Raw genomic sequence first — 17,167 nt, 5'->3', positions numbered from 1 at the left:
CGCTGCTTTTGCCCCGGGGTGGACTTACGCACTGAGCTCAATCAGGGCGATTCTCGGGTCTCAACGTCCTTTAAATCCTGCTACTTAATGCTTTGCTCTTTATTATGAGGTGTGTTTATGTTAGTGTCGTGCGTGTGTATATGTATTTCACAAACAAGGAAAACACCAAAAACATACATACATATATCTCTTCTACTCCTGTTTCCTTTAAAACAAAAAAAAAAACCACGCCACGCCAGAAACCACGCCACTCCAATCTGTGCACGATCAAGGCGTAGCTAATCTCAGGACCCCGGGCGTAATTAAAGCCCACACCAATCCTGGATTATACGTGCATTTAATGCACCACTCAGCTCCAGAACCCCGGGCGCAATTAAGGCCCACACCGATCCCGAGCCACAGAACTCCGGGTGCAATTAAGACCCAAACCAGTTCTGACCTTCAGAACTCCGGGTGCAATTAAGACCCACACCAGTCCTGAACTACGTGCATTTAATGCACCACTTGCTCTAGAACCCCGGGCGCAATTAAGGCCCACACCGATTCTGAGCCTCAGAACTCCGGGTGCAATTAAGACCCAAACCAGTTCTGACCTTCAGAACTCCGGGTGCAATTAAGACCCACACCAGTCCTGAACTTCACGGTAAGGGTCCAAAACCCGTTCAAAACTCCACGCCCAATTAAGGCATACACCAGCTTCGAACGCCTGTACACAATACCGCGGAACCCCTGCCAGACCAAATTCTGGGCTTACAGCAACCAACCCATTACATACACCGGTGCCTTCCCCAGGCCAGAGGAATTCAGAAACTCACGTTTACTCCGTCATCTCGGGCGATTCTCGCAGGGAGCAGAGATTTCCCAATCGGTCAGAGAGAGTCGGGACTTTTAAATAAAAGAGGAGTCCTTACCTCTTAGTTATGTGCGCGCTGACCGTCTCTCCTGCCGATGGGAAGTTCTGCGCCTTCTGGAGCATCCGCCAACTACGCCAAATTTGTTGTAACAGAAGAAATAAGGTTCTTGATCCCGAGATGAAGTAAAACAGATGAGTTTATTGCATGCAAGGAACAATAAAGCCCCCTTTCCTGCCATAAACCCCAGCTTGTGACTTAGAAGTCTAAACCCCCTACAGAAAGGATTAAATTCAAACCCCCGTCTTCACATCTTTCTTCATGGTTCTTTGAAAAACTCAATAGTTTAGACAGTCTTAGAGTTAGTTATTTGCTTTTGTGTATGTCTTTTTCATGAATGCCAGAGGTACTCGAAATGTTGTTAAAAGAAAAACTGTGTGCTGAGTTTTATTTTTTACAGGAAACGCATGCATGTTGAAACTAAAGTTTATAAATAATTGAGAAATATTAAAGCAAGGAAAATATGATACGTGTAAAATATACAATTTGATCACATAATTACTTAATTACCTCTGGTAGTTAAATGCTTTTTTCTGCTGCGTTTTTTTTCTCTTGTACATGACTCTGATCCTCTTGTTGTATTTGTATTTGTAAATTCTGTTTAATAAAAAAAAAATTTAAAAAAAGCATTCTCTGGTGGTGTCCTGCAGGCTTCCTGTGGGTGTGCGTTGGTGGTATAGTGGTGAGCATAGCTGCCTTCCAAGCAGTTGACCCGGGTTCGATTCCCGGCCAACGCAGTGGCGAATGTTTTCAAATGCTGTCATGAGCCTTGGATTGTGACTAGCAAAGCGAAGCCTTTTGAAAGAGCTAAAGCACTGAAAAACGGAATTGAGGGAGAATCTTACAGGGGATTCTGAGCGGTGTCTGCATACACGCAGTCCGATACGGGTGCTGAAAGCTTGAGCTACTCTCAATGTCATGCTGGCTTTCCCCGGAGTAAATCTGTTACATTGAAAGAATGCTTCTCGCAGGTTCAAAAAGGGACCCTTGTTAATTGGAGAAATCAATGATTTCGAATGAATTCTGTATGCGTTAAAAGACAGCTATACACAGAAAACATGCAGGACACTGCTCATGATGTTTCCCGAGCCGAAACACAGTGCGTTTTTTCAAGCCATCTGACAAAGCCTGCCCACTGAAAACTGCAGCAGATCGTGTAAAGACGTTCAACTTTGTAACTACTGCACGCACAGGAAGCAGAATAAATTCCTCTTTTCAAACTGTCAAAGGTTTGCTTTACGAACGCCGCAGGACATCGCACAATCTCTTTTGAACAGGGACAAACGATTTCTTATGGGGCGCAGTAAGTACTGTTACTGTCACTGCTCGATACCGACGTTGGCCTACTATACCATGTTCAGCCACTGCTAGAAAATGTACGGCTCTAGCACCGGAGCAAACAACAGGAGGGCCGATGTCGAACAGGCACACGTGTCAGACATGGAGAGCAATGAGAATGGGATTCGAACCCATGCCTGCAGAGCACAATGGATCACCTTAACCACTCAGCCACCTTGTTGACGAAACTGGGCTGTCCGGACATGGGTTGGCGCGCTCCAGATGATCTTTTTCTTTTTTTCCCCACGTACTCGAGGGTCATTTTCCTGTTCCACATGTGATTTCAACATTTTCCTTGGGAGATGTCAAGCCAGCAAGCCACTGCTGTGGTTCAGTGGCCAGTGTGGAGTTCAGTGGCCCTGTTGTACACAGAAAGCACATTGAGCTCCTTGGACATGAAAAGTTCCAGATAAAAGCCATTTGTCATCCTTTCTCTTGGTGTCGATGTTGCTATTGTATGTAAAGGTGGCAACTTGCTCAGCGAGCAGGCGGAGCACACACCGAATGCAGATGTGTCTGAGTGGTGTGTCCAAGTGGCTGCAAAAGGACAACACTCCTGGGGCGCTGTGGCTTAGTTGGTTAAAGCGCCTGTCTAGTAAACAGGAGATCCCCGCCTACGGCTAGACTTAATTAAATGCAAGTATTCATTTCCTGTCTTTAACGCGACTTGTTTTTCTTAAAATGGATGCAACTTGCAAAACATGAAATACAAGCCTTGCTAATCAGCGCTAGCGGCTGGCAAAAAAAAGGAGTCAGCTATTTTTTTTTCTTTAACCTTAACCCTGCTAACGGAGAAGAGTTAAACGACCGAGTCTATGCAGCTTAAACGGTGCGCAAGTCGGGTTCTTATCTGAAAGGGTGGTAAATCACGCTCACCCCAGTCCTTAATCTTTTAAAGAGGATACAAAATTGAACCTAGTCGCCACATCACATACATCCTGTTAAATGATAAAAAGGTAACATCTATCCTCGCTCCAGAGTAAATCTCACGTTGAGGGCATCTTTTTTTTCACTTTACCGTGAGTCGGGCTCGGCTGCACAGAGGAGAGAGCAGAGCAATGAGGTCACAGGGACAGGGGAGTCACACGCTGGCGGTTTGAATACGCGGAAGATCACTGAGGGATCCACAGTATGTGGACCCTCCGTTCGCCATCAGTCCACACTCCGGACTCTGAATCCTGCCATCCGAGTTAAGATCTCGGCGGAACCTGAGGCGCAGTTCCTTCTTAAAACGTAATCTGGTGAGCATTTCTAGAATCGCACTTGTATAGATGCAGCCTTTAATGTGTTGCTAGGTTAAAATTGATGACTTCTTGTATTTCAGTAGGCAACTGCCCTCTTGATTTTGGATTTAATTTCTTTATTACAGGGGCGCTTTTATGAAGACAGAGTCATGTTCAGGTACTTTGCTTGATGGAGGAAGCTCATTTCGGACTCTGTGATCTGCTCACCTGGAAAGGTCTGCTGTACTACTACAAGAGAGAAGTAGGGTCTGGAAGAAGGGACAATTTTATGATGCTTTGGAAGATAGTTTTTTTTTTCTTATACTGAAAATGAAAAGTAGTTGTTTCTATATGGACTCAGTCTTTGGAATTTGTATATTTATACATTTCAGTGAACCCTCAGCCATTCCTTCTGTATTGTAATTCAATTTCTCTTTTAAAATTCCTTCCCCACTTCTAGGACCTGCAGTTGCTGAACTCCACAATGGCTTCTATTGGAAAGTCTGTGACTGAGACCATTATTTATTTTGGAGCAATGAACAATTCTTATATAAATGCAATAAAATCATTATGCTCAAACTATGAGAGAGAATTTTAAGGATAATTTAAGAAATCAGTCTTAGCTTGTTTCTATACACAGATGGTATTATTTATTTTCAAAGGAAACCCGCGAGGATTCCCCTGGTGTGCAAGATGTGCCTGAATACTTTTGATCAGCTTCCTGCTCACTTCAAGAGGGTGTGTATGAAGCACGCCACGGCAGAAGAGATCAGGTGGCCTCTCAACAGGCGAGGGAGGACATGATGAATCACCTGAAGAACGGGGTCATCGTGGATTACCACAGAATAGAGATCAAAGGACACTTTGTGGGCTTGAAATACAAAGAAAATCATGTTCTATGGGACAAGATAAATACAAAACTTAAGCTTTTATTTTAATTAGATTTATTTATAAAGCATAAGCAATCATTTATTACATTAATATATGTGAAAATAACATTTTAGTATCATACGTTTAGTATATTTAGTCCCTAATGCTGAAAGAAATGATCATAGAACATGACATCTAACCTTACCTGCTGTGTTTTTAATCCCTATTGCTCAATGCACGGTGAAAGCATTGCATACATATGTCTGACAATGAGGAATGGGCCCCTGAGACAGTCATTTGCCTGTTTCACAAATGATCGTATTTTACTAGAGATTCTGTTTGGGATTCAGATGTGCATTCGGACAGCAATCCCTTTCAAGAAATGATACGTTCTGGATGAGGTCAAAGGTGCTGGAACACTGTATTTAGGATGTGTTTGCAGAGACTGTGTGTCTCCTGCTTCAACGCAGTGAGAAATAGATGTGCTCCTGTAATTCATTGGTACATGCCCAGGGCAGTAAGCAGTCTGAGGATTTATTTCCAGACGGCATAGAGCAGTGAAGCAGTGAAGTAGTGCCACACACTGGATCATTATATTATTAGAATCTATTCTACTTAAATTATTACATTATACACAATTTGAGTTCATTTTAAAAAGTAAAAGGTAATGAAAGGAATGCATTTTCGTAAGAAAGATAATACCGATATGCATGTGATAATCTTCCTTATATCATGTAGTGCGTCATTTGGACACTTTGTGGGATTGAAATACAAAGAAAATCATGTTCTATGGTACAAGATAAATACAAAACTTAAGCTTTTATTTTAATTAGATTTGTTTATAAAGCAAAAGCAATCATTTATTATATTAATATATGTGTGTAGCGGCGAGGCTTATTAATAAGGCAGAATTAAGTGTTCTGAGCCTTCCCAAATGAGGCCCCATTTCTCTGTTCATCTCTGTGGTGCAGCCACAGAGAGACTATTCATGCAGGGTGATTTAAGGTTCTAGGACAGCTCCCAAAGGGGGATGCACTTAGCTAAGCCTGGCTATCATGATCAATGGTCATCCATTGGCGCCTATCTGTCTAGGGAGTGCCAGTTGGACATCTGGACTGCATTACTAAGTGTCAGGACTAAGTGACTCATATCTCACCTTGATCAATCAATCAGGGACTGGTAGGGCTGAGTAACCCACGTGGGACTCTGATGCCCATGGAACTTTCAGCCAATCAATGAGCTGAAGTTCCTCCAGGTAAAAACAGGCAACACAGAGAGCCTGTGAGATTCAGTAAGATTCAGAAGGGAGGATTCAGAGGATTCTGTGGACAATTCTAAAGGGAATTCAAAGGAGAATTCCAGGGCAGGGCGGCCCAGGAGCAGAAGGCTCCCAAGGGCAGGACATTCTCGCAGCGCACCTCCTGACCATCCTGAGACTCAGCCCGGACAACCACGGAACGGCCAGTGTGTCCGAGTGCCAGAACTTTCCTTTGTTCTAAGAGTCTAGAGCGGAGGTTGCCAGAGAATAACCAGAGGATCCACCCGAGGTTAGCACCAGCAGCAGGCCTCGTGAACAGGTCGGAACTGTGGACAGCTGAATCACTATTCAGAACTAGCTCTTCATCAGAAACGAACCGGTCCTCTTCCTGACTTGCTGGGACCCACAGTCATCTTTTCTCCTGTGCACAAACTTTGCTAGTTAAAGCCCACAGTGAGCATCAGCAGCGCAGCATCGCAAGCCGCACAGCACAGCCTGGCACGGAGCCAGAGAGCGCGGATTGGACAGCAACAGCCTGCAACTGTTTCTTTGTGCCCGCAGGAAGATCTGAATCCCCAAAGATTGGATGAGTATTCAACTTCAATGCATTACAGCTCAAGAATTCAATTGTTATCCCAACCAGTTGATATCAATTTAATTCCTAAGAGTTATGTACTTGTTTGAGTATCTAATGTAGAAGTTATAACCAAGTTCATTAACGAAACGGTCTTAATGAATGATATACTGAACGTATGTCCTCTTGATATGTGTAACACTTCGTAACTGACTGAATATATATCTTTTGTATTCTGATAACCCTCTCGATAAGATCTGTTAGGTTTACATGCATATTTTATGTATTAATAAATGTATCCTCGTGTATTAGTACCTGTGTGTGCGCGTTGTTTGAGTTATGTCACATGGTTGGATTCTAAAGCCATCAAAAGAATCAACTTTGTGATTTACTGCTACAATTAATAATTGTCTCAGTAAATGCCCAAACCCTACAGAACTGGTGCCTTCAGAGAGCCACTACATTTAATTTTGCTATGGCAACATTACATATTTGGCGTCCCTGAGCCGGTTTTCTTACATGTGAAAATAACATTTTAGCATCATATTATTACATACAGGTCTCTAGCTTCAACACAGTGATATATATATATACTCAGTGATTTATTGGTACATGCCCAGGTCAATAATCAGAATGAGGATTTATTTCCAGACGGGCTACAGGTAGTGTTGTGAAATACTTCAACACACTGGATCGCAGATTTAGACCCCCTGCACTCTTACTCCTTAAAAACCAAAGAAATGAAGATATGTAGCAATCACATTGCAACAGGGCTGACAGTGACTTAATGCTTATACTAGTGGACTTCTGGTACCTTTAGGGTACGGTGTTCCCTGAAGGGCTCTCAAACCCCGCATTTCAGATGCCTAGCTGTTTCGCTGATGTGTTGCACCTCAGAATCACTTTTAAACCTTACCTCTGGTATCTTTAATCCCTATTGCTCAACGCATGGTGAAAGTATTGCATAAATGTGTCTGAAAATGAGCAATGGGCACCTGAGAGACTCATTTGCCTGTTTCACAAATGATCATATTTGACTAGAGATTCTGTTTGGGATTCAGTTGTGCATTCTGACAGCAATCGCTTTCAAAAAACGATACATTCTGGATGAGGTCAAGGTGCAGGAACACTGTATTTAGGATGTGTTTGTACTTATTCTGTGTCTCTAGCTTCAACACAGCGATATATGTATATGCTCACTGATTTTTTGGTACATGCCCAGGGCAATAATCATTATGAGGATTTATTTCCTGATGTGCTAGGGGTAGTGTTGTGAAATACTTCAACACACTGGATCGCAGGTTTAAACCGCCTGCACTCTTACTCCTTAAAAACCAACAAATGCAGATATGTAGCAATCATATTGCAGCTGACACTCATTTGCCTGTTTCACAAATGATCATATTTTACTAGAGATTCTGTTTGGGATCCGGATGTGCATTCTGACAGCAATCTCCTTATCGCGGCTTTGCCCTTCTTGCCTCTTTGGACAATATCTCTATCTTGTGGTCGTTGTTGGTAATGTCTAGACAATATCTCCATCTTGTAGTCGTTGTTGGTAATGTCTTCTTATGCCCTTTTTTATTTTAATTCTCTATTAGTTGATTCTAGAATCTCTACAATGGAGATGAAAACATCAGTTTTATAGCAGACAATATGACATTATTTATAGTCCAATTAGAAACTTATTACCCTGTTTTTAACATAATAACAAATTAAAATTGAGTAAAACTAAGTTTGGAACACCAGGGAACATAACAAATGATTTTTAGGAAAACCATGAGGTTCTCTGTGTCCAATGCCTGCAAGGGGAGAAAGCTAGAATCCTTTGATTTTTTCAAAATTTGAAAATAAACATCATATAACAACAGCTTTCATTCCTAGGAGTGAAAAATAACCATTTTTGAAGACATAGTAGTTTCTAAAACACTACAATAAAGTTAAAAACATCAGTTTTATATTACATTATTTTTAGTGAAATTAGTCATTTTTTGCACTATTTTTAATAAAATATCTAATTAAAAGTGATTAAAATTAAGTTTGGAACAACAAGGAACACAAAAAAAAAAGATTTTTAGGAAAACCATGAGGTCCTCTGTGCCCGATGCCTGCAAAGGGAGAAAGCTAGAATCCTAAAAAAAAGTTATCAATTCTAGAGCCTAAGAGGAAAACAAGACAAATGTATATCTCCAAATAATTTTATGTGCTTCAGAAGAGCCCAGGAAAGTTTTTTGCATACATGAAACCACGCCCGTTTGCACATAAGCAGACATGGTTGCACACACGACTGCATGAAAGCACACGTGCATGCGAAGTCATCCTGTTGAGCATTTGAAAAGCCGCACCACGCCGCACTTGAAATAGCTCTTACATTAGTGGTAGACGCAGGAATCGCCTTTTTATTTACGCTCTTACCAACGCGATGGAAAGCAAAACAAAGCAAAGCAGAGCAAAACAAAACGAACAAACGAAAACCCTCACGTCCCGCACTTGCATATAACGCCGTTACGTGCCCAAGCGGTATTGTACGTCATCCTAGCACTGCACCCGGGGGCGTAAGGTATATGGGAACGAGCACACGCCACGAATCGTCTCGAATCACTCCCTACAGCTGTAAGGCGCCTTGAAGCGTGCACCCCCAACATTCTTCTTTGCGCATCTGTGAAAGGTAAACTCTTGAGCAAACTCTGAACCAGCTCTAAGGAAACTAATCTGATTAGACGTTACTTTGACTCATCTTTTTACTCTCAGTGCTGGATTGCTCAAACTCCAGCTAGGGTTAGGTTTAACATTCCCACGCTACTTAGACACTTTGTTTACGCTCAGTGCTGGATTTTGGGAACTTCAGGACGAGTGGGAATTTTCTCCTATCTGTCAATTCTGTTTTGTTTTGGAGACTCTTGGCTGCCTATATTGTACAGTGCAGCGTGAAGGAAACATTTTCCAAAACTGTGTCAGCTCAAAAGTTGTAAGAAAACCTCTCCAGCTGCTTTACCTCTCTTCATTTTTGTCATTTAATGTGACAATCGATGTATAACTGGAGCCTCACATATGCAAATGGTGAGGCTCCAGTTCGACACCACTTTACAGTATATGACAAAAGCATGGCAGACTGTGCCGGACCAGCTGGTAACTTCCGCTTATTTTGACCATATTAAACATTGGAAATCTTCCCACTTGCATTTGTGACACTTGATTTTGGCTCCACCTAAGACACTCTTAAATCTTCAAACACTTTTCTCTTCTCCCGCAACACTCTTGTCTGTCGGCACTGTGTGGCAGCGTTGCAGGACAACCCATCTCACCACGGAAAGGAACCTAACAGCTTTGGTAAGAGAGGAGAAAAGGACATGGCCCGTACGGGGCTCGAACCCGCGACCTTGGCATTATTAGCACCACGCTCTAACCAGCTGAGCTAACCAGCCTCGTAACAGTGCCCCTCTCTGTGCTGCAAAAAATCGAACTCAGGGAATTTCTTTTGTCCTCCTTTGAATAGAAAGCCGTGTAATTCAGTGTACGGGCTTTCTCATGCAGTTTCATGGTTTCACAGCATTATTCAGCTGATTTTAAATGTACCTAAAGGAGAAACATTATTGAAGACCATCAATTACCAAGAGCTTTTGTCAAAGGTTTTGGTGGTCATTTTTAATGACCACAGAGCACTATGACCTCGGTTTTACATCTCATCCAAAAGACAGCGCCCTTTTACAACACAGCTTCTCCGTCACTATATTGGGAGATTGGGACCCGCACAGACCTCAGGGTGAGCGCCTCCCCGCTGGCCCCATTAACACCACTTCCAGCTGGAAGCTTTGTTTTTCCCTGTAGCTCACCCTCATCCAGGTACTGACCTGGCTCACACCTGCTTAGCTTCAGTGGGTTTTCAGTTGCGAGTTGCAAAAGTTGGGATGCAAGTGATGGAGCCGTTCGCTGCAAAAGCCACTGCATTGGCCAGGAATCGAAACCAAGCCTCCTGCGTGGCAGGCGAGAGTTCTAACAATGAACCACCAATGCTCAATGCCTGTACCTTCAAAAAAGATGCTTTTTTGGTGCTGTGTGCAAAAAGCGTCGACATCTACTTCCAGCTGCAAAATGCCATCCGCGGACGCTGTGAATTTATTTATTTAGACACCGCTCAGAATCCCCTGTAAGATTCTCCTTCAATTCCGTTTTGCAGTGCTTTAGCTCTTTCAAAAGGCTTCGCTTTGCTAGTCACAATCCAAGGCTTGTGACAGCATTTGAAAACACTTGCCACTGCGTTGGCCGGGAATCGAACGCGGGTCAACTGCTTGGAAGGTAGCTATGCTCACCACTATACCACCAACACATGCCCGGGGGAGCCCTCCAGGACACCACCAGAGAATGCTCACGATTTCAGAAGCTGTCTCCGGGACGTGCTGATTCCACACATCCTGAATAAATCATGTTATTGTTAGTTGCTGTAGCTAGACGTTCAAATGAGTTTCATGGCCAGATGGACTGTTTCCTCAAGTGGTATAGTATTGCAGTAAGACAGCACGATGCCTGCAAGACTATGTCACGCTAAACGCCACAGATTGTGTTTGTCCGTTCGTGTCAGTCGTCCTGCAGCCACGGGAAGTGGGACACAAACATGCTGCAATGCTTTCAAGACATTAGGATTTGTTTGTGCAACATCCGAGTAGAGTACTTGTGGCTTGAATGTGACTGAGCAAGGTGTTTAAAGACAGAGACTGAAAACTGTTAAAGGATGAGTCAAAGTAACGTCTAATCGGATTAGTTTCCTTAGAGCTGGTTCAGAGTTTGCTCAAGAGTTTACCTTTCACAGATGCGCAAAGAAGAATGTTGGGGGTGCACGCTTCAAGGCGCCTTACAGCTGTAGGGAGTGATTTCAGACAATTCGTGGCGTGTGCTCATTCCCATATACCGTACGCCCCGGGGTGCAGTGCTAGGATGACGTACAATACCGCTTGGGCATGTAACGGCGTTATATGCAAGTGCGGGACGTGAGGGTTTTGCGTTTGTTCGTTTTGTTTTGCTCTGCTTTGCTTTGTTTTGCTTTCCATCGCGTTGGTAAGAGCGTAAATAAAAAGGCGATTCCTGCGTTGACCACTAATGTAAGAGCTATTTCAAGTGCGCCGTGGTGCGGCTTTTCAAATGCTTAACAGGATGATTTTGCATGCACGCGTGCTTTCATGCAGTCGTGTGTGCAACCATGTCTGCTTACGTGCAAACGGGCGTGGTTTCATGTATGCAAAAAACTTTCCTGGGCTCTTCTGAAGCACATAAAATTATTTGGAGATATACATTTGTCTTATTTACCTCTTAGGCTCTAGAATTGATAACTTTTTTTTCATTTTTGGCATTTTTCATCATTTTCCAGAAAGTGGTTGCAAGCCCGATATCATGCGAAGAAACTTCAGGATTCGGGGATCAGTCAATGGATTTTCTTCAAAGTTGGATTTTTGCACTCTGTGGACCAAGAGATGTTGTTCTATAATGTTTTTTTTTTTCAAATTTTAAATGATCATTTTTTCATGGAGCTTTGAAGGGGATGGATTCACCCTCCTTTAGCCAGGACAGAGCTCCAGGAGCCTGGGTAGGATTCTAGCTTTCTCCCCTTGCAGGCACCTGGCACAGAAGACATCATTTTTTTCCTTAAAATCTTTTTTTTTTGTGTTCCTTGTTGCTCCAAACTTAATTCTATTCACTTTTAATTAGAGATTATATTAAAAATAGTGCAATAAATGACTAATTTCACTAAAAATACTAAAAGTAATATAAAACGGATGTTTTTAACTTTATTGTAGTGTTTTGGAAACTAATATGTCTTCAAAAATGGTTATTTTTCACTCCTAGGAATGAAAGCTGTTGTTATATGATGTTTATTTTCAAATTTTGAAAAAGCAAAGGATTCTAGCTTTCTCCCCTTGCAGGCATCGGACACAGAGAACCTCATGGTTTTCCTAAAAATCATTTTTTATGTTCCCTGGTGTTCCAAACTTAGTTTTAATCAATTTTAATTTGTTATGTTACAAACAGGGTAATAAAGTCTTAATTGGACTATAACTAATGTCATATTGTCTGCTACAAAACTGATATTTTCAGCTCTATTGTAGAGATTCTAGAATCAACTAATAAAGAATTGAAATAAAAAAAGGGCATAAGAAGACATTACCAACAACGACCACATGATGGAGATATTGTCTAGACATTACCAACAACGACCACAAGATGGAGATATTGTCTAGACATTACCAACAGCGACCACAAGATGGAGATATTTTCCAAAGAGGCAAGAGGGGCAAAGCTGCAATAAGGTAAAATCATTTTTTGAAAGAGATTGTTGTCAGAATGCACATCCGTATCCCAAACAGAATCTCTAGTAAAATATGATCATTTGTGAAACAGGCAAATGAGTGTCAGCTACAATATGATTGCTACATATCTGCATTTGTTGGTATTTAAGGAGTAAGAGTGCAGGTTTAAACCTGCGATCCAGTGTGTTGAAGAATTTCACAACACTACCTCTAGCACATATGGAAATAAATCCTCATAATGATTATTGCCCTGGGCATGTACCAAAAAATCAGTGAGCATATATATATATATCACTGGGTTGAAGCTAGAAACACAGAATAACTGCAAACACATCCTAAATACAGTGTTCCAGCACCTTTGACTTCATCCAGAACGTATCATTTCTTGAAAGGGATTGCTGTCCGAATGCACATCTGAATCCCAAACAGAATCTCTAGTAAAATACGATCATTTGTGAAACAGGCAAATGACTGTCTCAGGGGCCCATTTCTCATTGTCAGACACATGTATGCAATGCTTTCACTGTGCATTGAGCAATAGGGATCAAAAACAGAATGGAAACAGACGAGGATGGGATTTGAACCCATGCGTGCAAAGCACAATGGATTAGCAATCCATCGCCTTAACCACTCGGCCACCTCGTTAACAAAACTGGGCTGTCCCAACTGGGTTGGCGCGCTCCAGATGATCTTTTTCTTTTTTTCCCCTCGTACTTGAGGGTCATTTTCCTGTTCCACATGCGATTTCAACATTTTCCTTGGGAGATGTCAAGCCAGCAAGCCACTGCTGTGGTTCAGTGGCCAGCGTGGAGTTCAGTGGCCCTGTTGTACACAGAAAGCACATTGAGCTCCTTGGACATGAAAAGTTCCAGATAAAAGCCATTTGTCATCCTTTCTCTTGGTGTCGATGTTGCTATTGTATGTAAAGGTGGCAACTTGCTCAGCGAGCAGGCGGAGCACACACCGAATGCAGATGTGTCTGAGTGGTGTGTCCAAGTGGCTGCAAAAGGATAGCACTCCTGGGGCGCTGTGGCTTAGTTGGTTAAAGCGCCTGTCTAGTAAACAGGAGGCCCTGGGTCTGAATCCCAGTGGATAACCGCCTACGGCTAGACTTAATTAAATGCAAGTATTCATTTCCTGTCTTTAACACGACTTGTTTTTCTTAAAATGGATGCAACTTGCAAAACATGAAATACAAACCTTGCTAATCAGCGCTAGCAGCTGGCAAAAAAAAAAGAAGTCAGCAATGTTTTTTTTCTTTAACCTTAACCCTGCTAATGGAGATGAGTTAAACGACCGAGTCTATGCAGCTTAAACGGTGCGCACGTCGGGTTCTTAGCTGAAAGGGTGGTAAATCACGCTCACCCCAGTCCTTAATCTTTTAAAGAGGATACAAAATTGAACCTAGTCGCCATATCACATACATCCTGTTCAATGATAAAAAGGTAACATCTATCCTCGCTCCAGAGTAAATCTCACGTTGAGGGCATATTTTTTTTCACTTTACCGTGAATCGGGCTCGGCTGCACAGAGGAGAGAGCAGAGCAATGAGGTCACGGGGACAGGGGAGTCACACGCTGGCTGTTTGAACACGCGGAAGATCACTGAGGGATCCACAGTATATGGACCCTCCGTGTGCAATCAGTCCGCACTCCGGACTCTGAATCCTGCCATCCGAGTTAAGATCTCGGCAGAACCTGAAGCGCAGTTCCTTCTTAAAACGTAATCTGGTGAGCATTTCTAGAATCGTACTTGTATAGATGCAGCCTTTAATGTGTTGCTAGGTTAAAATTGATGACTTCTTGTATTTCAGTAGGCAACTGCCCTCTTGATTTTGGATTTAATTTCTTTATTACAGTGGCGCTTTTATGAAGCCAAGGGACCAGGGAGCTGCCCCAGTACTGGGATGGCCAGTTCGAAATCATAGAAACTATTGTCAATTCCAGTCCCATGTCAGTGCGAGCAGGGATTTTGACATCTTGTTTTGCTATGTTCTGCACCAACAGGCAGGTGGCTCGGCCATTCCGTTCCAGTCTGGGGGTACAACAGACTGCTAGGTTCAGTCTGATAAACTGAGCTGATGGTTGGAAGAAAACCATCTCAGCGTCCATTCTCTGTCCCTTCTTTAGGACAAGGCGTACCGGAAACCCTGCTGCTGACGCAGGAACGATCAGGTCCGATTCGTTTACTACCTGGCAGGCCTGAGGAATCGTCTGACCTGACCGAATGTTCTCGGGGTCACCGCTTAGAGAGTGGGCATCTGGGTCCACCCGTTTCCACAGCACACTGTTTACTGTGTCCAGCTGGGCGCCCAGTCGAACCAATAGGTCTGCACCAATGCAGACTGAATGGGTCAGCTGAGGTGCTACCTGGAAGTAGTGAGCAAACTTCCTTTTTCCGATGGAGATGGAAGCTACACAGCTTCCTTTGCTCCAAATGGACCTATGAGGTGGGGGTGCCCACCACAGAACCTGTGACTGCGTCACCAGGGTCACCTGACAGCTTCGCGACAGGTCCTCGAACAGACCTTCACTGATTATGGACTTCTCAGAGCTGAGGCTAAGAATTACATCATCAACCTGCACTTCTGCCACCTGGACCCCCTCCCACCACCATGGGGTGGTAGTCCTGGGCCCCCTGAGGTACCAGGGTGCACAGAAAGGACTCCCATTCATTACCGGACAGGGAGATCCACTCTTCTTCAGGGATGAAAAGGGGGTGTGCTTTACCTGGCGGGTCAAGCAGCTGCTCGGAGCACTGCTCCTGTAGTTGGGAGACCGTGGGAGTGCTGGCCTGGGCAGGACTTCCCTGTAGTTTTGGAAAGCAAGAAGAGACATTTATTCTCGTCCAGAGGAACCAGGAGGAACCTCCAACTCAGCTATAGTGTTCAGTGGGCACTGTGTGATCACAGCATAACCACTGAATCCCCCTTTTTGCTGTGCAACAGGCTTAGGGTTTTTGACCTGAGCCCACAATTTTCCACGCTGGCAGTCCACCAGAGGCTCCAGCCTGTCAAGCACGTCTTGGCCAATGAGTAGTGGCTCTGTTTTTAACCTAGAGATGTAAACAGGATGCACCACGTTCATTGGCCCGAACCTAAGTGCCACCCACACTCGGTGTGTGATCCTGGCATGATCCTGGGTATAGCTGGAAATATCTATCTTACACGGTTCTACCTTAAGTCTGATGCCTTTTCCTTTCGCTACTCGTTTGAGCTCGCTGAGTAGATCGGCTGACATCAAACTAATTTCAGCCCCAGTGTCAATCAGTGCTTCTCTATCTAAGACGTTTTCAAGAGAAACCTTGATATAAATACGCCTTGCTTTGCCTTTCTGGCTGAGATTCCCTAAGAATTGTTGGAAGCCTGCCTTTTCTTTGACTTCAGGGGCGGGGTCAGCGCCCAACTCAGAGTCACAGCCTTCTTCCAGGCAGGAACCCTCCCACCCAATCAGATAGACTGAGGGAGGGGCTTGGGACGGATCCCCGCCTCCTCCAGTGAGAAGGGGCGTGGTCCCCCTAAGCTCATTCACACTTCTGGTATTCGCTGCGGAAGGTTTACCCTGTCCTGATCTCTCAGGCAGGGCTTGTTCAAGCCTGGCCAGGCGGGCTGCAGTCGACTCCCTTCGTCCAGTCTTCTGATAGACTCTGCCTGAGCCTTTGCCTTCCCCGTAGCGCTCACGGCGGCTCTGACGCTTAGTGCGGTCCTGCCTGCCTATTTTGCGCCGGGGCTTAGCGAGCTCAGGAACCTCAGCTGCCTCGAGCTGAGGCGAGTCGTCAACCCTGCTGGCTTTAGTGGCGAACACGGCCGTTTTAGCAGGTTTTCGCTCTGAGGAAGCAGAGACTTCAGCTCCCCAGGCTTTTTGAGCCAACCTTCTAATGTCAGCCATTTTCATCGCTGTGTGTGCATCACAATCATTTTCCTGACTGAGGGATGCAGATTAGCAATGAATAAACCTTTGAAATTCACGTTCTCTTCGCAACCCTCTTCATTCCGCCCTGCAAAATAAGTGCGCCTAAGCCTCTGATAATAGTCGCGAGGGGCTTCAGCTTTTTCGTGCTTAATATAATGCACAGCAGCCACGGCAGCTATGGGATCGATAAAAGCCGAAAATTCTCCGATCATTGCCTGACACAGCTCCTCGAAGCTATTACAGACCTCCGGTCCTTGTCTAGACATCCACTCGTGGACCGCTCGGCTGGTAGTTTTCCTTACTTACATAGCCTTTTCCTGTTCGGACGCTTCGGGCATAAACTGCAAAGTATATCTCAGCTCATCGATGTAGGTCTCCACATTATTCCCTGACACTGACGGGTCAAACCTTTCTACATCTTTGGCTAACTGCCTCAGGGAGTGGAGGTTAATTTTTACGGTTTCTCCGCGGGCAGGGAGACGGCCGTGATCAGGAGCAGGGGGTCTATGCCTGAATTGACTCGCCCTTGCGTTTCGCGCAGGACTCGGCGATCTCCCCCATGCCGATCCGACCACAGACCCTGGCCGGGAGAAACCTCCTCCCGGCGCGCTGGGTGAGCGCTCCAGGCTGCTAGGTGGGCTGGCATGCAAGTGGGATCTAGTCTATTTTGCTTCCAGTACGGCAGCATCTGACTCCTTTTGCCTTTCCTGGCTGAGCTCATTTAAACTCTCAATTTCTTTTTCTTTTTCTTTCGAGCTCGCTTCCAGGTCTCTCCTAGCTACC

The 17,167-nt window shown here is 44.2% G+C and overlaps 2 non-coding genes across 2 annotated transcripts; one reads left to right on the top strand and one right to left on the bottom strand.

Moving 5' to 3' along the window:
• Positions 1-1,576: 1,576 nt before the first annotated feature.
• Positions 1,577-1,648, top strand: trnag-ucc (transfer RNA glycine (anticodon UCC)). The gene has a single exon. It is a non-coding gene; the product is annotated as a tRNA-Gly (tRNA).
• An 11,388-nt stretch (positions 1,649-13,036) lies between these two features.
• On the bottom strand, positions 13,037-13,118 carry trnas-gcu (transfer RNA serine (anticodon GCU)). The gene has a single exon. It is a non-coding gene; the product is annotated as a tRNA-Ser (tRNA).
• Positions 13,119-17,167: the final 4,049 nt, after the last annotated feature.

The sequence above is a fragment of the Lepisosteus oculatus genome, unplaced genomic scaffold, assembly GCF_040954835.1.
Source record: "Lepisosteus oculatus isolate fLepOcu1 unplaced genomic scaffold, fLepOcu1.hap2 HAP2_SCAFFOLD_40, whole genome shotgun sequence".
Lineage (NCBI taxonomy): Eukaryota > Metazoa > Chordata > Actinopteri > Semionotiformes > Lepisosteidae > Lepisosteus > Lepisosteus oculatus.
This window is presented reverse-complemented; position numbering and strand designations above follow the sequence as displayed.